The sequence below is a fragment of the Ovis canadensis genome, chromosome 3 (assembly GCF_042477335.2).
Source record: "Ovis canadensis isolate MfBH-ARS-UI-01 breed Bighorn chromosome 3, ARS-UI_OviCan_v2, whole genome shotgun sequence".
In the NCBI taxonomy this organism is placed as follows: domain Eukaryota; kingdom Metazoa; phylum Chordata; class Mammalia; order Artiodactyla; family Bovidae; genus Ovis; species Ovis canadensis.
In genome coordinates, this window is record NC_091247.1 from 202,345,796 (window position 1) to 202,367,593 (window position 21,798).

General features: G+C 43.2%; 1 long non-coding RNA gene across 4 annotated transcripts in view; it reads left to right on the top strand.

Annotated features, from left to right (window-relative positions):
• Positions 1 to 21,798, top strand: part of LOC138437756 (uncharacterized) — an 87,874-nt gene that overhangs the window by 17,590 nt on the left and 48,486 nt on the right. For all 4 annotated transcript variants that reach the window (XR_011256135.1, XR_011256138.1, XR_011256137.1 and 1 more), the window contains exon 2: positions 13,086 to 13,191. This is a non-coding gene — a long non-coding RNA (uncharacterized lncRNA). The remainder of the gene's footprint in view (positions 1 to 13,085; positions 13,192 to 21,798) is intronic.

Sequence of the window (21,798 nt, forward strand, 5' to 3'; positions counted from 1 at the left end):
AGAGGTTCTGAAAATGAGTTTGTATTTTTAGTTTCAGAAGAAGAGTGGTTAACTTTTGGTAGCATTTAAACCACTCTTTGTTTTCTTAGTCCCTTAGTTATCCTTTGTCATTAAGTATGTTGGGCTGGTTCTGAGTTGTGGAGAACTGGGGACTGAACGGACTCCCCTGTGCTTAGGAAGCAGGAACAGCAGTGTCATGGCGGTCAGGATGGGGTCGGGTATGCCCAGCAGAGCAGCCTTGTCATGCAGGAACTGGCACCTACAGTTGGACTAAATGTGGTGAGGATTTAATTTCTGAAACTGAAACTGCTGGGAGCATGAGCTCTTATTAGTTGATATTGAAAAACATGACCTGCTTTTGGTGTTCTGTGTCTCTGAGGCCTATGACATATTTACCTAGTCAACAAATGTTTATTGAACTCCTGATCTCTTCCAGGTGCTGTTTATGTGCTTGAGATATACCCATGAACAAAGCAGGCACAGTGACTGAGCTCATGGAGACAGACAGTAAAGAAGCAAATTATGTAGTAGAGTTGGAAGGTAGTGGCTCCTACAAGAAAAAGGTAGAGTGGGTGAGGTAAGGTGGAGGGAATCAGGAATGCAGGAGTGAGGAGTGGTTGACTGTTTTATTTTTACTTTATTTTATTTATCTTATTTTATTTTTTGACCACGCTATGCAGCTTGTGGGATCTTAGTTCTTTGACAAGGGGTCAAACCCAGGCCCTGGCAGTGAAAGTGTCAGTTTCTAACCAATGATGCATTCATGATAAGTCGCTTTAGTCATGTCTGACTCTTTGCAGCCCTGTGGACTGTACCCCTCTGTCCATGGGATTCTCTAGGCAAGAATACTGGAGTGGGTTGCCATTTCCTTCTTCAGGGGGTCTTCCTGACCCAGGGATTGAACCCATGTCTCTTAGTCTCCTGCATTGGGAGGCAGGTTCTTTACCACTAGTGGCACCTGGGAAGCCCCTCTAATCACTGGACCTCCAGGGAATTCCCTGTTGTATTTTAAGTAGGATACTCTTTGTTGGTTTTTTTGAGAAGGTGGCACCTGAGAAGAAATATGAATGGGATAATGGAATCAGCCAAGTAATTATCTAGAAGAAGAGTGTTCCATGCAGGGACAGTAGCCAGAGCAAAAGCCCTGCGGTCAGTATAGTAGGCTGAATTATGTAACTGCCACCCACCCCCCAACACCAATATGTTCATGTCATAATGCCCAGAATCTGTGAATGTTATCTTATATGGCAAAATGGACTTTGCAGATGGGATTAAATTAAGGATCATAAAATGGGGAACCTATCCAGACTATTAAAATGGACCCAGTGTTATCACAACCCTTCTTATAAGAAGCACACTGAGAGGTCTGAGTCAGAGGTGACATGATGATGGGAATAGAGGTTGGAGTGATGCATTTTAAAGTCAGAGGAAGGAGCCACAAGCCAAGAAGCTCAAGAGGCCACTTACCAACTGAAAAAGGCAAGAAAATGGGCTTTTCCCTGAAAGCCTCTGGAAGGAACCAGGACTGCTGACCACTTGGCTTTAGCCCAGTGAAGCTGATTTCGAACTTTTGACCTCTAGACTGTCAGAGAATGAATTTGGGTTGTTTTAAGCCACTGTGTTTGTGGTAATTTGTCGTAGTGGCAAGAGGAGATTAATATAGTCTGCCTGCGTCAAAGATTGTTCAAGCAACAGATAGGCCAGTGTGGAGGGAGAGAGGAAAGGCAAGAGAGAGAGCAGTGGTGGGGCTGCTCTCATGAGTTTCATTGAGGTTTTATGCAGAGGAGTGAAGTGATGTGACTTTTACAATAGACTCTGTGTGCCTGTGTGTTTTGGAAGAAGATTGGGGAGCCTAAGGTGGTAGAAGCTTTCCTGTTGGTGCAGTGGTAAAGAATTCACCTGCCAATGCAGGAGATACAAGAGATGTGGGTTTGATTCCTGAGTCAGAAAGATCCCCTGGAGAAGAAAATGGCAACCCACTCCAGTATTGTTGCCTGGAGAATCCCATGAGTAGAGGAGCCTGTCAGTCTACAAACCATGGGGTCGCAGAGCTGGACACGACTTAGTGACTGACATGCAAGGTGGTAGTTCAGTAATCAAACAGAGAGATGATGCTGGATCAGATCAGGGAGGTAGCAGTGGAAGTAGTGAGATTTGCTTTAAAGATAAATCCAACAAGATGTCCTGACAGATTGGATATGGGATATGAGTGAGAGGGGGACAGGGCAGGTCAATGATGGCTCCAAGAGATCTGGCCTGAGAAATTGGGATAGAATTACCAGTCAGCTATGCAGAGGAAGCCACAGGTAGAACGCAGATCTAAAGTTTGAAAGTTTGAATTTGGGTTAGATATCCAAGTGGAAATATCGAGTGGGCACTCAGTTATACAAGTTTGGGGTTCAGAGGAAGATCTGGGATGGAGTTACAAGTTTGGGAGTTGTTGGCAATATAAATACTATTTAAGTGATGGGATTAGATCACTGATGGGGTCACTGCAGACAGGGAAGAGAAGTGCTAAGGCCTGAAGCATGTCAGTGTTCAGAGAAGAGAAGGGGCAGGGAAGAAGAAGAGCAGTGGGTGAGATAGGGAAAGAAAACATTTTCTTATCCAAAAGACAATAAACTCATATTTATTATTATTATTATTATTTTTATGGCTGTGCCTGGTCTTTGGTGCTGTCCACTGTCTCTAGTTGTGGCGAGTTGGGGTACTCTCTAGTTGTGGTGCATGGACTTCTCATTGTGATGGCTTCTCTTGTTGTGGTTGGTGGGCTCCAGAGCATGCAGGCTCAGTAGTTTTGGTGCACGGGCTTATTTGCCCCATGGTTGTGGAATCTTCCTGGACCAGAGATTGAACCCATGTCCCCTGCATTGGCAGGAAGATTCTTAATCACTGAACCACCAGGGAAGTCCACCATAAAGTCTTTTACTTAACAGGAAAACATAACACTCCAGAACCCAAGAAGGGAGGCTACTGTTGGGGATGTTTCTCCATAAGACTTTTGTTTCTGCACAGTTTGTCTTTAGTCCAGGCTGTCTTTGTGAAGATATTTGTATAGTGAACAGCTTTGGAAGATAGAGATAGTATCTCCCTTCTAGAGCAGAGAACAGTTTTATTTACTGTCCAGTATAACAAGGACGGGGCTGTGTTCCTTCCTTGTTGTTTGGCCTGAGGCTAAACTACAGTAGAGGTAATGAAGATAATGGGTTTCCTTGGTGGTACAGAAGGTAAAGCATCTACCTGCAATGTAGGAGACCTGGGTTTGATCCCTGGGTAGGGAAGATCCCCTGGAGAAGGAAATGGCAACCCACTGCAGTCCTCTTGCCTGGAAAATTCCATGGACAGAGGAGCCTGGTAGGCTATACAGTCCATGGGACAGCAAAGAGTCACACATGAGTGAGCAACTTCACTTCCTTCAAAAGGTCTCATGCATGCATTGCCACACTCAGTGCCCCTGGCCCTGCACCAGGCCACTGCTGACCCACACTGGAGACTCCTGGACGCTAATGGGCAGGTCTGGGTCAATCTCTGTGGGGTCACTGCTCCTTTCTCCTGGGTCCTGCTGTGCGCAAGGTTTTGCTTGTGCCCTCCAAGAGTCTGTTTCCCCAGGCCTGTGTAAGCTCTGGTGGCTCTATGGTGAGGTTAATGGCACCCTCCTGCGAGAGAGCTTAGGCCATACCCAGGTCTGCTGCATCTAGAGCCCCTGCAGCAGGCCACCGATGACCCGCACCTTGACAGCAGATACTCAGACACAGTTCTGACAGAGTCTCTGTGGGGTCTCTGGGTCCTGTTGTGCACAAGGTTTTGTTTGTGCCCTCCAAGAGTCTGTTTCCCCACACTCCTGGTCATGGTGGATACTTCTGACAAAACATGGACCACTGGAGAAGGGAATGGCAAAACACTTCAGTATTCTTGCCTTGAGAACCCTATGAGTTCAGTTCAGTCATTCAGTCATGTCCGACTCTTTGCGACCCCATGAATCGCAGCACGCCAGGCCTCCCTGTCCATCACCATCTCCCGGAGTTCACTCACACTCACAGCCATCGAGTCCCTGATGCCATCCAGCCGTCTCATCCTTGGTCGTCCCCTTCTCCTCCTGCCCCCAATCCCTCCCAGCATCAGAGTCTTTTCCAGTGAGTCAACTCTTCACATGAGGTGGCCAAAGTACTGGAGCTTCAGCTTTAGCATCATTCCTTCCAAAGAAATCCCAGGGTTGATCTCCTTCAGAATGGACTGGTTGTATCTCCTTGCAGTCCAAGGGACTCTCAAGAGTTTTCTCCAACACCACAGTTCAAAAGCATCAATTCTTCGGCGCTCAGCCTTCTTCACAGTCCAACTCTCACATCCATACATGACCACAGGAAAAACTATAGCCTTGACTAGACGGACCTTAGTCAGCAAAGTAACGTCTCTGCTTTTGAATATACTATCTAGGTTGGTCATAACTTTTCTTCCAAGGAGTAAGCGTCTTTTAATTTCATGGCTGAAGTCACCATCTGCAGTGGTTTTGGAGCCCCCCAAAATAAAGTCTGACACTGTTTCTACTGTTTCCCCATCTATTTCCCATGAAGTGATGGGACAGGATGCCATGATCTTCGTTTTCTGAGTGTTGAGTTTTAAGCCAACTTTTTCACTCTCCTTTTTCACTTTCATCAAGAGGCCTTTCAGCTCCTCTTCACTTTCTGCCATAAGGGTGGTATCATCTGCATATCTGAGGTTATTGAGATTTCTCCCAGCAATCTTGATTCCAGCTTGTGTTTCTTCCAGTCCAGCATTTCTCATGATGTACTCTGCATAGAAGTTAAATGAGCAGGGTGACAATATACAGCCTTGACGTCCTCCTTTTCCTATTTGGAACCAGTCTGTTGTTCCATGTCCAGTTCTAACTGTTGCTTCCTGACCTGCATACAGATTTCTCAAGAGGCAGGTCAGGTGGTCTGGTATTTCTATCTCTTTCAGAATTTTCCATAGTTTATTGTGATCCACACACTCAAAGGCTTTGGTATAGTCAATAAAGCAGAAATAGATGTTTTTCTGGAACTCTCTTGCTTTTTCCATGATCCAGCGGATGTTGGCAATTTCATCTCTGGTTCCTCTGCCTTTTCTAAAACCAACTTGAACATCAAGGAGTTCACAGTTCACGTATTGCTGAAGCTTGGCTTGGAGAATTTTGAGCATTACTTTACTAGCGTGTGAGATGAGTGCAATTGTGCGGTAGTTTGAGCATTCTTTGGCATTGCCTTTCTTAGGGATTGGAATGAAAACTGACCTTTTCCAGTCCTGTGGCCACTGCTGAGTTTTCCAAATTTGCTGGCATATTGAGTGCAGCACTTTCACATCATCATCTTTCAGGATTTGAAATAGCTAAACTGTAATTCCATCACCTCCACTAGCTTTGTTAGTAGTGATGCTTTCTAGTGCCCACTTGATTTCAGAATCCAGGATGTCTGGCTCTAGATTAGTGATCACATCATCATGATTATCTGGGTTGTGAAGATCTTTTTTGTACAGTTCTTTTGTGTATTCTTGCCACCTCTTCTTAGTATCTTCTGCTTCTGTTAGGTCCATACCATTTTTGTCCTTTAGTGTGCCCATCTTTGCATGAAATGTTCCCTTGGTATCTCTAATTTTCTTGAAGAGATCTCTAGTCTTTCCCATTCTGTTGTTTTCCTCTATTTCTTTGCATTGATCACTGAAGAAGGCTTTCTTATCACTTCTTGCTTTTCTTTGGAACTCTGCATTCAGATGCTTATATCTTTCCTTTTCTCCTTCGCTTTTCGCCTCTCTTCTTTTCACAGCTATTTGTAAGTCCTCCCCAGACAGCCATTTTGCTTTTTTGCATTTCTTTTCCATGGGGATGGTCTTGATCCCTGTCTCCTGTACAACCCCATGAACAGTATGAAAAGGCAAAAAGATAGGACACTGAAAGATGAACTCTCTAGGTCTGTAGGTGCCCAATATGCTACTGGAAAACAGTGGAAAAATAATTCCAGAAAGAATGAAGAGATGGAGCCAAAGCAAAAATTAACACCCAGTTGTGGATGTGCCTGGTGATGGAAGTAAAGTCTGATGCTGTAAAGAACAGTATTGCATAGGAACCTGATATGTTAGGTCTGTGAATCCAGCTAAATTGGAAAAGGTCAAACAGGAGATGGCAACAGTGAATATCAACATTTTAGAAATCAACAAACTGGAATGGGTAAATTTAACTCAGATGACCATTATATCTGGTACTGTGGGCAAGAATCCCTTAGAAGAAATGGAGTAGTCCTCATAGTCAACAAAAGAGTTCAAAATGCAGTTCTTGGGTGCAGTCTCAAAAACAACAGAATGATCTCTGTTCGTTTCCAAGGCAAACCATTCAATATCACAGTGATCCAAGTCTATGCCCTAACCAGTAATGCTGAAGAAGCTGAAGTTGAGTGGTTCTATGAAGACCTACAAGACCTTCTAGAACTAACACCCAAAAAGATGTCCTTTTCATTATAGGGGACTGGAATGCAAAAGTAAGAAGTCAGGAGATACCTGGAGTAACAGGCAAATTTGGCCTTGGAGTACAGAATGATTTAGGGCAAAGGCTAACAGAGTTTTGCCAAGAGAACACACTGGTCATAGCAAACACCCTCTTCCAACAACACAAGAGAAGACTCTACACATTGACATCACCAGATGGTCAATACTGAAATCAGATTGATTATATCCTTTGCAGCAAAGATGGCGAAGCTCTATACAGTCAGCAAAAACAAGACCAGGAGCTGACTGTGGCTTGGATCATGAACTCCTTATTGCCCAAAAGACTTAAATTGAAGAAAGTAGGGAAAACTACTAGACCATTCAGGTATGACTTAAATCCCTTACGATTATATGGTGGGAGTGACAAATAGATTCAAGGGATTACATCTGATAGAGTGCCTGAAGAACTATGGATGGAGGTTCATGATATTTTATAGGAAGTAGTGATCAAGACCATCCCCAAGAAAAAGAAATTGAAAAAGGCAAAATGATTGTCTGAGGAGGCCTTACAAATAGATGAGAAAAGAAGAGAAACTAAAGGCAAAGGAGAAAAGGAAAGATATACCTATTTGAATGCAGAGTTCCAAAGAAAAGCAAGGAGAAATAAGAAAGCCTTCCTGAGCAATCAGTGCAAGAAATAGAGGAAAACAATAGAAGGGGAAAGACTAGGGATCTCTTCAAGAAAATTAGAGATACCAAGGGAACATTTCATGTAAAGATGGGCACACTAAAGGACAAAAACGGTATGGACCTAACAGAAGCAGAAGATATTAAGAAGAGGTGGCAAGAATACACAGAAGAACTATACATAAAATATCTTCATGACCCAGATAATCATGATGGTGTGATCACTCACCTAGAGCCAGACATCCTGGATTCTGAAATCAAGTGGGCCTTAGGAAGCATCACTATGAATAAAGCTAGTAGAGGTGATGGAATTCCAGTTGAGCTGTTTCAAATCCTGAAAGATGATGATGTGAAAGTGCTGCACTCAATATGCCAGCAAATTTGGAAAACTCAGCAGTGGCCACAGGACTGGAAAAGGTCAGTTTTCATTCCAATCCCAAAGAAAGGCAATGCCAAAGAATGCTCAAAGTACCGCACAATTGCACTCATCTCACATGCTAGTCAAATAATGCTCAAAATTCTCCAAGGCAGGCTTCAGCAATACATGAACCGTGAACTTCCTGATGTTCAAGCTGGTTTTAGAAAAGGCAGAGGAACCAGAGATCAGATTGCCAACATCCTCTTGATCATTGAAAAAGCAAGAGAGCTCCAGAAAAACATCTGCTTTATTGACTATACCAAAGCCTTTGACTGTGTGGATCACAATACACTATGGAAAATTTTTCAAGAGATGGGAATACCAGACCACCTGACCTGCCTCCTGAGAAATCTATATACAAGTCAAGAAGCAACAGTTAGAGCTGGACATGGAACAACAGACTGATTCTAAATCAGGAAAGGAGTACCTCAGGCTGTATATTGTCATCTTAATTATTTAACTTATATGCAGAGCACATCATGCGAAATGCCGGCTGGAAGAAGCACAAGCCAGAATCAAGATTTCCGGGAGAAATATCAGTAACCTCAGATATGTAGATGACACCACACTTACGGCAGAAAGTGAGGAAGAACTAAAGAGCCTCTTGATGAAAGGGAAAGAGGAGAGTGAAAAAGTTGGCTTCAAACTCAACATTCAGAAATTAAGATCATGACATCTGGTCCCATCACTTCATGGCAGGTAGTTGGGCAAACAGTGGAAACAGTGAGAGATTTTATTTTATTTTTGCTCCAAAATCACTGCAGATAGTGACTGCAGCCATGAAACGAAAAGACACTTGCTCCTTGGAAGAGAAGTTATGACCAACCTAGACAGCATATTAAAAAGCAGAGGCTTTACCAACAAAGGTCCATCGAATCAAAGCTATTGTTTTTCCAGTAGTCATGTATGGATGTGAGAGTTGGACTGTAAAGAAAGCTGAGTGCCAAGGAATTGATGCTTTTGAACTATGTTGTTGGAGAAGACTCTTGAGAGTCCCTTGGACTGCAAGGAGATCCTGCCAGTGCATCCTAAAGGAAATCAGTCCTGAATATTCATTGGAAGGATTGATGCTGAAGCTGAAGCTCCAAATATTTGGCCACCTGATATGAAGAACTGACTCATTGGAAAAGTCCCTGATGCTGGGAAAGATTGAAGGCAGGAGGAGAAGGGGACAACAGAGGATGAAATGGTTGTATGGCATCACCGAGTCGATGGACATGAGTTTGAGTAAGCTCCAGGCATTGGTGAAGGACAGGGAAGCTTGGCATTCTGCAGTCTATTGGGTCACAAAAAGTCAGACATGACTGAGTGGTTGAACTGAACTGAACTGTAACATGGACAATGTTTCCTCCTTCCAGAGCTAAGTTCTGTTCAGTTTGCTAACTCTCCTTATAAAAGACTTGGCGTTACTAGGCTTAATGGCAGCCCACTCCAGTACTCTTGCCTGGCAAATCCTATGGACACAGGAGCCTGGTAGGCTGCCTTCCATGGGGTCGCTTCCATGGCGTCACTATTAGTTGGACATAACTGAGCGACTTCACTTTCACTTTTCACTTCCATGCATTGGAGGAGGAAATGGCAATCCACTCCAGTATTCTTGCCTGGAGAATCCCAGGGACAGGGGAGCCTAGTGGGCTGCCGTCTATGGGGTCACACAGAGTCGGACACGACTGAAGCGACTTAGCAGCAGCAGCAGGCTTAACTTTGCTCAACAATGGCACAGACTCATCTTGGCTCCTCTGTGCAGCCCTTGTGGAAGTTGGGATGGAAGCAACTTGCACAGATAAGAAGCTCATGCTTCCTGCTGTGCTGTGACTAACAGGTTCTTTGTCCCTGGGCCAGGAATCTCCGGTCTTCTGCCAGCATGAAACTGTAGCAGTTGCAACTAGGCTGAAACCTCAGGCCCTCCACAGTTTGTGACAGTCACAGTTCTTCCTTTATCTGGATGTCTTGATAGTTATCCTGTTGTACATGAAGATAACAAATAATAAAAAATATTTGTATATTAAGTTTTCAAGGATAACCATTCTCAAATTGATCACATCCTTTCCCACTTTCTAAGAAGAAGGTTCTGAAATCATCTTTGCCTTTTGAGGGCTTGGTGTGTGGTTTGGCTCTGAAGGCCTACTGAGTTATGTAGGGCTGTCTGTGTCTACACCTGTGATTCTCAAACTGCCCTTTAGGAAAGAATCACCCTATATGCTTGTGAACACTGGACTTTCCCACACTTCCAAGGATGCTAATTAAGGGCTCAGTACCTTATGAGTTTAACAGATCCCCAGATGATTTTCATGTGCATGCTTCATCCTTTAAGAAACTCATGAAATGACTCTGGGATTAACCAGGGTTTGACCTCTTGGGACAGCATTTTATAGCTGTATATCTTTTCCCCCTACTGTCATTGCAAATTATTGTTGTTGACAATGTGACTGCTTCTAGCAGCTTTTCACTCCTGCTTCATGTCTTCTGTGCCCCAAGGAACATGATAACCAAATTTGTTAGCATAGTGTCTAAATGAATTAAAGCAAGCTTTGAGTGAAGGACAGAGTCATTCTTCTGGTGCAACTTGTGTGATCTTTGTTGCAGAGCTTTTGTAATGTTTAGAGTTTTCTTTTTTAAACTTTTATCTTTTTGATGATCACAACTGTGTTTTACAGCAGCATTCCCCAATCTTTTCAGCACCAGAAACTGGTTTCATGGAAACCAGTTTTTCCATGGACCTGGACAGGGGATGGTTTTGGGATGATTCAAGTGCATTACATTTATTGTGCTCTTTATTTATAATCTAATGCAGCCACTGATCTGACAGGAGATACCCATCCCTGGCCTGGAGGTTGGGAACTCCTGTTTGAGAGAGTCAGTGTTGCCATGTATGTACTCTCTGGATAATTTAATTTGCTGATTCCAGTCTTTCCCCCCAAAGAATTTGAAGTGGTGTTTGCAATGTTAATAAAAAGATAAATAGAAATTCAGAACTATGGAAAAATGGAGAATTCAAAATGATGCCCTGTGGGAGTCTGGAATAGAGCACAGTGCTCTATCTTAAGTGGATAACCATCAAGGACCTACTGTATAACAGAGGGAACTTTCCTCAGTGTTATGTGGCAGCCTGGATGAGAGGAGTGTTTGGGGAGAATGGATAATATAGATATGTATGGCTGTGTCCCTTCTCTGTTCACCTGAGACTATCACAGCATTGTGAATTGACTAGACCCCAATACAAAATAAAAAGCTTAAGAAAACCCCAAACAACAGAAAAACCGAAGTGATGTCCTATGGATTAACTTACTGCCATATTGAACTTCAGACTTACTTGTGGGATTTCTGGCAGTCAGTTTAAAAGGAGAAATAAAAGAAACTACCTGTTTCTTCTTATTTAAAAGTATGAAGCCCAGGCCTTAGAAAAGATGAAGCTTTTCTGGCAGCATTTTCTGGAATAAATTTTGTCCAGGGGCTTTTCTTTATAGAAGACATTGTGATAGGTTCTATAACCTACCTAATTATTATTATTTTTTAAACAGCAGATGCAAAGACAGATCTCTTTTGAATGTTTCTTATAACAACATTTCATAGATGCTTAAGGCAGCATTAAAGCATATCTCAGTCAAAGCAGTGCTGGGAGGTGATGAATTGCTGTGGCTCAAATATATATCTTTTTCGTAATGTGATAAAGTGAGGTATAACTAAGTTTAATTTTTCAGGAAAGAAATGTTTGCAGAGAAAATGTGCACATTCATCTTCTGGAATGAATGGCTGATGTGATATCTCTCAATGATTAAGGGTTAAATTATCCCTGATCTATAACTGCCCTGACCCACCCATTCAGTTTATACATCCCATATTTTGTTGCCTTTCTTACCTAAAGCTCTGTAAAGACTGTATATGGATCCTGGCTGGTTGTGGCTTTTGACTTCCAGATTATTGCTCTGCTCAGCACATGGATTAAACAGCCACCTACTTTTATCTCAAACCTTTAAAGCTTTCAGGTACTCTTGTACTATGATCATTTGCGCTTGTGCTGTATGCTTTGAACAGGTCATTCATCACAGAGTTCTCTGGGGCACTGCATAAAAATTACCACCTTGACTCTAAGACATTATGTTACCCAACTGTGACTAAAAAAGATGTTTAGATACTAGCTGTCAGCATGGTTGGAAACTCCCACCTAAAGATGGAAATTGTTGCAACAGCAAAAGATTCAACATACCTCTAAACAGTGGCTGTCAATATTAGTCAGAACGATTTGAGAAGGGGAAGGACCAGTGAACAGAAATTTGCAGTGAGACAAAAAGGTAGGCATTTGTCTTTTTAAGTATCCTGTTTAAGTTGGACATAGACAACTGGTTGCATGGACTTTTATGACGTGTCACAGCAAGATCAAATTTCTGCTGTGGGTAGAGCTCAGTGCTTCTGTATGTAGTAAACACTCTGGCTTTTGTTGTTCAAAGCAATATTCTTTGTACTTTCTTATGGTTCTCTCAATTCGCACCAGTCAACGTCCTTCTTAGGATGTGGTGGTGGTGGTTTATTCGCTAAGTTGTGTCTGACTCTTGTGACCCCATGAACTATAGCTCACCAGGCTCCTCTGTCCGTAGGATTTTCCAGGCAAGGATACTGGAGTGGGAAACCATTTCCTTCTCCGGGGGATCTTCACGACCTAGGGATCAAACTCGGGTCTCCTGCACTGCAGGCAGATTCTTGACTGAGCTACCAAAGAAGCCTTCTTAGGGTATGGGGAATTTTTTTCCCAGCTAGAATAATATTTGTGTTTTTAATTGGAGGACTGGCATAAAATATCTAGCGTTTCTACTTGAGCAAGGTTTTGATGTCATCTTGAGATGCTCTGTGCCATTCTCCAGCAAGAAGCATAGCAACGAAGATAATTATATAAACATTCCATGTGAAAATATTCTATCTAAATCCGTGTAGTTATATAATAACATAATATAGTAAGCTATATATTCAGACCACCTTGCAGGGAGAATTGCAAAGCTCTCATACAGAGGTGCTCTGGGATATATAGGAGTCCGCAGGTAAGGAGGGACTTTAAAATGGGAAACAAAGTGGAAAACAGTTAATGTTTCCAGGTTTCACAGTTGGTGCCTTGAATCTTAAAATGTTATAGCAATAAAAAATTATTTTCTATATCTCAAGAAAATTTTATCTGCTCTCCTCTAATGATAATGTGAATCAAATGGTTCGACATTATGGTCATAAATTCTTACCCTCTGAATGAGCAGGTTAGATATTTTTCAGAATGCTTGATGGGGCATTGAAGAACCTTTCGGAGCTGTCATGTTGAGCAAACGGGGAGTCTACAGTGGTGGTGAGCTTGGATTCCAGTAGTTTAATGCATCTACTCTCCCTCCCCTCAGAGGACTCCCTGCTACTTCTTGCAACCCAGGGCTTTTGGGAAAGAGTCCAAGCAGTCCAGAGAAAACAGAAGGATGTGTGTGTTACTCACTCAGTTGTATCTGACTCTTTGCCACTCCATATACTGTAGCCCGCCATGCTCCTCTGTCCATAGGATTCTCCAGGCAAGAATACTGGACTGGGTTGCCGTGGCCTCCTCCAGGGAGTCTTCCTGACCCAGTCATCAAAGCCCGAGTCTCTTATGTCTCCTGCATTGGCAGGTGAGTTCTCTACCACTGGTGCCGCCGGGGAAGCCCCAGAGAAGGCAGAGAGTCGAACTAATTAGTAAGATAAGCAAAATGGCTTTTAGGTGACTATGACTAAGTGATAAAAAGCAATATGTAAAAAGCCATCTGTTTTTCTCTCTTTAGTTTTGGGAATTTGTTGATCTTGTCATTAGTTTGTGATTTATGGACTAAGAAAAGAAGGAAATTGAGTGGGGGGGCGGGCGGGGAGTGGTGAGGGAAAAAAGCCCGTACTATTTAAACAGGAGGTTAAATTAAGAAGAGTAATGACTCAGTTTGATTTTCCTTCCTTTGACAGCTTGCTGTTAACTTTCTTTTTCCCTGTTGGTTTTGTATGAAAGTAAATAGGGTTCTTTAAAGCCAAATTGTATTTTAAAATAAGTAAAACTACTGCTTATGAAGCATTACCGTATCTTTTTTTTTCAAGACTAAGACCTCCTTTTTTTAAAAAAAAAAAAAACACTTTATTGAATTTGTTACAGTATTGCCTATGTTTGACTTCTTGGCTTTGGTCGCAGGCATGTGGGACCTTAGCTTCCAGACCAGGTGTGGAACCTGCACCCCCTGCATTGAAAGGCGAAGTCTCAACCACTGAACCAGCAAGGAAGCCCTTACTCTATTTTTTAATGGGAGCAATGTCACAAATTGTCTTGAAATTCCACTTGAGCAATTTTTTTCTGTGTAACCTGGATATGCTTTTCATCATTCATAAAAAGTAAAAATATTTTTAAAATATCATATGAAAGTAAAGTAATAAGCAAAAGCATTCATTCTGCTCTGTATTCCATTATCAATCGTTGTAGGGTGGGCATTATACTCTATGTCCTGTTACAGCTTTATAGGTTAACAAAATTGAGGGTAAGTGGGTTTAAGGAATTCACTCAAGGTTATGTGGTTATTAAATGTATTGTGGGGATTATACCCATTTGTCTAAATGGGAATTTAAACCCAGGTTTATGTAATTCCAAGGCTAGCATTCTTTCCCTGAACTTCCTAAATAATAAGCTCACACAGCTTTAGCTTGATTGATTACATTGGTATCAGCTAAGCTGAATGACTTTTACTACAGAGCACTTATAAAAAGAAAAGTAATCCTAGAGACTTGCTTCATCAGAGGTGTTCAGAAGAAAGCAGGTTTACTCCAGGGAAAAGTTTAAAGGGTTCAAAAGTTCAAAGACCCATAGCTGGGAGGCTATCCTTCAAAAAGAAGGATTTACTTCGAGGACAAATGTTGCTGTAGGGCAATGTGGTCTAAATTTCCCTTATTAGAAGGCTCACTTGTGATGCTTGTTAAAAAGCATAGACTGTTAGCCCTCCCCTTTAGAGACTCTGATTTGGGAGGGTTTATGTGCTAGAACCCAGCAACCTGTATTTTAACAAGGACCCCTCCTCCCAAGAGTTTATGATCAGGGAAGTTTAGAAAACATTGCTTAAAAAGGATGGGTCAGTATTCTGAACTCCCAGAATCTAACAGAGACATGTATTTTAAACAGATGTTAGAAAAAGAGTATCACAAAAAAATCATCAAGGAGATTTTGTGTAAAGATAGCTGTAAATAGACTGTGTGAAAAAAAAAATAAATTAGAGTAAATGAAGTTCAAATAAAATACAGTAAGGTCCTCTACATACCAACCTTCAAGTTTCGAACTTTGAAAGATGCACAGAGTGTTCACGTGTCCAGTCGTGTAAGTTGGTTCCCGAGGCTGGCGTGCGCTGTCACGTGCGTGCCTCCTCTGCAAGTGGTTGTGCAGCTTGCCCTCCGTCTCCTGCTGCTCATGACCATTTAGCTTTACCACCTCCACCTCCCCTCCCTCCTCCAGTCATAATTCTTGCCTGTTTACCCAGTGGCAGCCCCTGTATGCTGGCTGTTGTACTGTATTAGTGTACTGTACCTCAAGGTACTGTACTGTAGGATTTTGGTTCTGGAGAAGACTTTTGAGAATCCCTTGGACTGAAACAAGATCAAACCAGTCAATCTTAAAGGAAATCAACTCTGAATACTCATTGGAAGGTGATGCTAAAGCTGAAGCTCTAATAGTTGTGGGCACCCGATGCAATCCACCAACTCATCGGAAAAGATCCTGGTGCTGGGAAGGATTGAGGGCAGAAGGAGAAGGGTGACAGAGGACGAGATAGTTGGACAGCATCACTGATTCAATGCACGTGAACTTGGGCAAACTCCGGGAGATGGTGAAGGACAGGGAAGCCTGACGTGCTGCAGTCTGCAGGGTTGCAAAGAGTCAGACATGGCAACGCTGTAAGATTTAAAGTGTTTTCTGTATTTTTTTTTAAATGTATTATTTGTGTGCAAAGTATTAGAAGCCTATTACAGTACAGTACTACATAGCCAATTGTGTTAGGTGGGTAGGTGGGTACCTAGGCTAACTTTGTTGGATGTACGAACAAATGGACCTTTGTGCTTTCAGGACAGAACTTGTTCGTAAGTAGGGGACTTACTGTAAAGGATAGTACACATACTATTTAGAACTCGTTCAGGTACATGTGATCAGCTCACACTAGTTTAAGCAAAATAGTTTGGGGACTCGGATCTACTGGTTTACAAATAGTGGAAAGATCCAGGGGTTTAAATAATGTGTGGGTTCTGCTTCCCTGATGCTGCTTCGTTCTCAGGGAAGGCTGTGGCTGGCCGTGTGAGTCACGTGCCTGCCCCTGTGGTGATGGTTTATGGTCAGTGATTGACAGTCACGTGTACCTCCTGAAGAGGAGACACAGGGTTCTTCAAAGAAAAGCATGGTGGTATAAGAGAAGGGCGTAGGGAGAGAGATCTAGGGTTGGGGAGTGAGTGGTTCAGGTCAGTCTCTATTGTACCGTCACATACTGTCATTATTATTTTCCCATTATTTTGTGCCATATTTAAGAATTTCCTTAAGTCATATAAGCTGCTTAAAGTATTACAAATAAAATTAAGTATTGTAATTAAAAATGTATACACAATCCTGGGGGTGAAGGTGGCATTTTCCTGAAAATTTCCTATAAACCAGCACCTTAAAATCAAAGCTCTAATTGATCATGCTGCTTATTTTTCACTGCAATTGAACAGAAAAAGGACATGGCTTCCAGGGCAACCAACAAACCTCTTTTTTTTTTTTTAATGTGAAGTATAGTTGACTGATAATAGATTAGTTTCAGGTGTACAGTATAGTGATTCAATATTTTATAGATTACACACCATAATCTATAATAACAAAGTTATTATAATAGTATTGATTACATTCCCTGTTTTACAGTTAGCTGCTGCTAAGTCACTTCAGTCATGTCCAACCCTGTGTGACCCCATAGACGGCAGCCCACCAGGCTTCCCCATCCCTGGGATTTTCAAGGCAAGAACACTGGAGTGGGTTGCCATTTCCTTCTCCAATGCATGAAAGTGAAAAGTGAAAGTGAAGTCGCTCAGTTGTGTCCGACTCTTAGCGACCCCATGGACTGCAGCCTACCAGGCTCCTGTGTCCATGGGATTTTCCAGGCAAGAGTACTGGAGTGGGGTGCCATTGCTATATTCCCTGTTGTACAGTACATCCCTGTAAATTCTTTATTTTATATCTGGTAGTCTAATGTGCCTTTTTAGGGCTTGCTCCACTCCCAAATAATTAGCACATCATTGTTTCATTTACTTTTTTATCTAGTATTTCCTTAAAGTACCTATTTGAGCTCATAAATTCTCTTCGGAAATTGAGTTTTTTCCCCCAAATTAAATGCATCAATTTTGCTAGAGTTTTCCAGAAGTATTTCCAGTAAAAATTCTGAGACTTTACTTTGTTGACTATGGGTTAACCTTACGAAAAAAGGCTTTGTTCTCAGTAGTTGCAATGATACAGCGATAAGATAATATTTGAGTACCTTTTACTGCAAAGTTGTGAAGCTTTTAAAATATTTTTAGCAGACTAAAAATATTGGTTATATTAGCAACTTTTTAAAGCAGGATGTCCTTTGAGACCAAAAACAAAGTGACGATGGAAGAGAAGCTCTTTGTTCATTGAACATATCTTAAATACAAAAGCTTACTGTGTGTCACGTCACAGTAAATAGTTTAGGAGTTTGGGTGTGTGTTATTTGTTATCTGGATAAGTGTTTCTAGAATATTAGTCCTCTAAGTCTCTCAGAAATCTGTTGCATATCAGCTTTTGCTCAATAAAAATTGGAGATTGGGGGGCTTCCCTGATAGCTCAGTGGTAAAGAATCCGCCTGCCAGTGTGGAAGATGTGGATTTGATCTTTGGTCCAGGAGGGTCCTGTGTGCCTTGGGGCAACTAAGCCCGTGTGCCACAACTACTGAGCCTGTGCTCTGGAGCCCACACGTCCTCGGGGCTGTGCTCCATAACAAGAGAAGCCACCGCAGTGAGAAACCCATGCGCTGCAGCTAGACAGTAGCCCCCACTCACCGCAACTAGAGAAAAGCCGGCACAGCAATGAAGGCTCAGTACAGCCAAAAATAATAATAAAAAAGATTGGAGAGTCATGGCTGTCGCCATCACCAGAAACACAGGGAGGCAGAGCCTGTCCTCACTGCCTGCTTGGCTCCCTTTGGGGACTCCTTGCTTTCCTTCTGTTCATTCTCCCTCTGGTCAAGCTTCTGCACAGCCCATTCCTGAGTGCTGACTCTCTGGGGCTCCAAAGGGTCTCATTACTGCCTCCCTGCCTAACTCTCCTCTCTCGCAGTGTGCCATCTTTCCAGAATTACCCCCTTGTACCAGTTATGATAAGTATTAGTTGGTTTTAAGATGATGTTATTGTTGTTGGTATTTAGTCGTGTTTAACTCTTTTATGACCCCATGGACTGTAGCCCGCCAAACTCCTCTGCCCATGGGATTTCCTGGGCAAGAATACTGGAGTGGGCTGCCATTTCCTTCTCCAGGGGATCCTTCTGACCCAGGAATTGAGCCTGTGTCTTTTGCATTGTCAGGCAGATTCTTTACTGCTGAGCCACTAGGGAAGCCCTGTATTATGGTTCTCAGGAACACAGTAATACTTGAATCCTGCCAGTCTTTCAGGTACCCTCTTTCTCCAAGTTCCCGAGGGGGATGCAAGCATCTCAAAGTGAATGAAGAAAATGCTTTTCTCCCTGTATTGGGAGAGAAAACCATGAATCTTCCTGCTATATACTCAAAGGCCCATCTAACATACTCACTTCTATGAGAGGATTAAGCTAGAGGGACAGAGTGCCTCCTAGGAGGCTCTGGCCCTGCTGCCTTGTGGGACAACAAATCCTTCAATATGTCCTTAAGATCTGTCTTCCTTCCAAGAGCACTTGTTTCAGAGATGGTTTTGAACAGTGAGCTTTTCCTAATGTTGAGTTGGTTTATTTTTTCCCCTCGGTTCTTGTCTCATCATAACAAATATTTGGAATGATGATCTAATTACAACTCAAGCAGGCAGGATTTCTCAGCTCCTGTCTTGTTGTAGCAAGGATTCAAAACTGGTTACAGCTCAGTTACAGCTCAAGCAGACAGATCTTTTATTAAGCAGACAGGGGATAGTACACTCCTGACACAAGGGAGTGAGCCAACCCTGAAGGAGTGGCAGTGATCTCTCTTTGCTTCCCTTTTTATATTCCATTTCCCCCTCTTGGTTCTGCCCTGTGCAAAATAAGGCTTGTACCCACCACCAATCAGGAAAGGCAGTACATGGGCATATGCTCAAGTCTGATTGATAGTTGCAAGTTATGTAACAGTAGGCTCTATTGTGCATGTCTTTCCCATAATTCAGTCTGGTATAATCAGATGTATGTATGGATAGGGTTCATAGCATTTATGAACCCTAATGAACTCCTGAGACTCCCTTGGCTAGCAAGGAGATCAAACCAGTCAATCCTAAAGGAAAGCAACCCAGAATATTCATTGGAAGGACTGATGCTGAAGATCCAATACTTTGGCCACCGGATGTGAACAGCCAACTCATTGGAAAAAGACCCTAATGCTTGGAAAGATTGAAGGCAGAAGGAGAAGAGGGAGACAGAGGATGAGATGGTTGGAGGGCATCACTGAGCCAATGGACATGATGAACTTGGGGCAAACTCCATTAGATGGTGAGGGACAGGGAGGCCTGGCATGCTTCAGCCCTCGGGGTCACAAAGAGTTGGACACTACATGGACACTGAACAACAGCAGCAACAATGGGCTCCTGGCTGTCTAAGTTTACTTGAGGACACAGCTGAGCATCAAGGGGCAGGTGTGCTGGAGTTGGAGAAGCCCCTGGGGTTAGTTTGTATCGACTGTGTACCTAGGGCGCATATGCAAAAGTTGAAAAAGTCTCTGTTTTTTTAAGAGACTTAAATAAGTCTCTAAATAAGTTAACTTAAATAAGTTAGCATATCTGTGAGCTCTGCTGGGTGTGTTTGGGAAGGGGTTTAGAGATCAGCTTGCATCCTTTTCAGCTATACCACCCCTCCTTGCTCATGCTTAACTTCCTGCTTAACACCATGAATTGTTGTATACCAAATCCCATGGACAGAGGAACCTGGTGGGCTGCAGTCCATGGGGTCGCTAAGAGTCGGACACGACTGAGTGACTTCTCTTTCACTTTTCACTTTCATGCATTGGAGAAGGAAATGGCAACCCACTCCAGTGTTCTTGCCTGGAGAATCCCAGGGACAGGGGAGCCTGGTGGGCTGCTGACTATGGGGTCGCACAGAGTCGGACACGACTGAAGCCACTTAGCAGCAGCAGCAGCAGCAGCAGCTTTTCCCTTGCACTCTGCACAAAGTGGTATTAGTGGATTAGACCTTACTTCTGAAATGCTGGCTGTCAGTATTTATGTGACCTTCTTATCTAAGGCCCTAGGGTGACTGTAGAGAGGAGGAAGCTGAAAGGCAGGCCACTCATTCCCCTTCTGCTGCTTGCTGCCCCTCGACTTTAGGCAATTCACTTGACTTCTCTGAACCACAGTTGCCTGATCCGTAATCTAATATAATGACTGCCTCTGATATTTTCCTGAAGGCAAGATAAACTCTTGACATATCTGCCACCTCCCAATTCCTAAACCTCTTATTTAGGCTTTGGATGAGCCCCAAAGTGTGAGGATTTTCTTTTTTTCATATTCATTTATTTACTTAAAAGGGAATGAAAATGAAGGTGGAAGCCTCAACTGCTCCTATGATGTCAGAATAGGTCATCCAAATGGCTTGCTTGCATCCAAGTCTCCAGGCCTCCTGGGAGAACAGATGCAGAGAGCTGGGAGGCCTGAGGCCTGGTCTTGGGAATCGCAGGATGGAGATGTTCTAGGAGAAGGGACTCCCCGTAGCCCCAGCATCTGGCAGTGCCTCCAGTGGTGGGGTGCTGCAAGAAGGAGCCAGGAGCTCAGTGGCAGCCTCCAGTTCGTGATTGGCAAGAGTAGAGCTTCTGAGAACCATGAAATGTTTCTCAGGAGATGAAAGGCAAACACATGAACAGCAGTAGAATCAATTCCTTCCTGATTGAAAAGTCCACCTGACATAAAATTCTAAACTATGTAAACCCATTTCTGAATACCTTTCTGATAACCTTGGGGACTTGTTGGGAGCATGGAGAGTTGAAAACTCTAGCTCATAATAATCATCTAATATTTGGACAGAAGGAGTTTGCAGAAGAAAAAGTATGATCTAAAAATGAACTCTGGGTTTTTGTGTGTGTGTGGTTTTTTTTTTGGCTGTGCCACTTGGCATGGGGGATCTTCATTCCTCGACCAGGAATTGAACCCACACCCCCTGCGGTAGAAGCACAGAGTCTTAACCACTGGACCACCAGGGAAGCCCTGAGAATGAACTCTTACATAGAGTCTCATTAGTTTCTTGGTTTTCTTTTTATATCTATTTTTATGATGATGATTTATAGCCTTTCCCTCTTAAGCCACTCCAGTGTTCTTGCCTGGAGAATCCCAGGGGTGGGGGAGCCTTGTGGGCTGCCGTCTATGGGGTCACACAGAGTTGGACATGACTGAAGTGACTTAGCAGCAGTAGCAGCCTCTTAAGCCTCCCTGCCCCCCTCCCCTTCCATCATTCGTCAGAGTGCGAGGCTGGGCTCCCTGTGTTATACAGCAGGTTTCTGCCAATTATCTATTTTATACATGATAGTGTATATTTGTCCTCCCCTTCTCCTTGGAGAAGGAAATGGCAATCCACTCCCTCTCCTTCTCCTGCTGTGTTCACAAGAGCAGAGGGCAGCCCTGTCTCTACAGATGGACTAGACCTGCGTTCCCTGGGCCTCTCCATCTGTGCACACGCATGGGCTCAGGCTGGTGGTCATGTCCATGGTTCTCTGTCTCTTTCCTTCACCTGGCCACAGCCAGTTCTCTGATGCTCCTCAACTTTTTGACCACTTATTTCTAGCCATATCTGGTGTGTGTCTCTTGTGCTTAGGAGCAATTCTGTTGGCTAAAGATGCTGCCAAGTCTGCCATGTTCTTCTTTCTCCCTTTGGTCCTTTTGCTCTTTGTGACCCCTCTTGGGGGGTGGTCACTGCTGCCTGCTGCTGTGGCTAGGATCAGCGGGGGTGCTCTAGGCATGGTCAGTGAAGGGCATTAGGGCCACCTCTGAAGTCTCCAAGCAGCAAGGTGAGAATTGGGGAGGGAGGCTTCTTTCACCTCCTCTGAGT